Raw genomic sequence first — 1,231 nt, forward strand, 5'->3', positions numbered from 1 at the left:
GGAAAGAAAAGGGAATGGTGGAGACTGGGCTGAACTGCAGGGCAAATGTCCCATCTAAATATACTGAAATTTCTATTTTTATATAATACCATTTGAGCCAAATAAAATCCTGCGTTATGTCTGCAGACTTTCAATGTGACTGACACATGGGCATAGCTGTGTGGAGTAGACAACCCCATGGCTACTATTTCATGATTAGATTTTCATTCTTTGTTTCTTCAGTCACCTGTTAAAATGCAAACAGCATTGCCTCATGCACGGCAGCCCGGGTTCTGGTGTCTGATGGTGAATTAAACAGCCATCATGTTGAGCAAAAAGTCAAAGACCAAGACCACTAAGAAGCACCCCCAGTGTGCAACATCCAATGTGTTCACCATGTTTCACCAGTCACAGATTCAGGAGTTTAATGAGGTCTTCAACATGATTGATCAGAAAAGAGATGGTTTCACTGACAAAGAAGATTGGCATGATAAGCTTCTTTAAGGAAGTATCCAGCTGATGCATACCTGATGCCAAGGCCCATAAATTCCACCATGTGTCTCGTGATATTTGGTGGGAAGCTAAATGGCACAGATCAGAAAGGTGTCATCAGAAATGTTCTTGCTTGCTTTGATGAAGAAGCAACTGGCACCATTCGGGAAGATTATTTGAGAGAGCTGCTGACAACAATGGGAGATTGGTTCTCAGACAGGGAAGTAGATGAGCTGTACAGAGAAGCCCCTATTGACAAAATTACACTGAGTTCACAAGTATCCTTAAACATAGAGCTAACGATAAAGATGATTGAAAGAGCTAAAACCTTCCAATTACTTTGTCTTACTTTGTTTTATTTCCCAGACTATTTCCTCATCCTCACAGACCTGTTGCAACTTAGTTTCACAGATTTGCCTATTCTTTTGGATGTATTTATTCCAGAACTTTCTGCCACTTAGCACTTGTATAATCAGACTATAGATAGGGATGAGGTTGTAAATTGTGTTGCAAAAGAGTTTGCAAATAAAAATAAACAAATGTGAACCACCACCACCCTCTGCCCTCCGCCAAAATGCAAACAGACCATGGGCTTTAAGATTTCGTAGCTAACTCAGTTATTCTTACTGATGCTTGTGTTTAAGAAGGAAGAAGAAGAAAAAGGAACAATCACCATACATGAATAAATTAATTGGTAAATTAGTGTTCAGGATCAATTAAATGTTATCTGTATAAAGTAGCAGTTGTTGAATGCAAAGAA

At 39.2% G+C, this 1,231-nt stretch overlaps 1 pseudogene; it reads left to right on the forward strand.

The window, feature by feature from the left end:
- Nucleotides 1-291: 291 nt before the first annotated feature.
- Nucleotides 292-787, forward strand: LOC107530842 (myosin regulatory light chain 12B pseudogene; annotated as a pseudogene).
- The last annotated feature ends 444 nt before the right edge of the window (nt 788-1,231 follow it).

Source organism: Miniopterus natalensis, chromosome 10 (assembly GCF_054644295.1).
Source record: "Miniopterus natalensis isolate mMinNat1 chromosome 10, mMinNat1.hap1, whole genome shotgun sequence".
In the NCBI taxonomy this organism is placed as follows: domain Eukaryota; kingdom Metazoa; phylum Chordata; class Mammalia; order Chiroptera; family Miniopteridae; genus Miniopterus; species Miniopterus natalensis.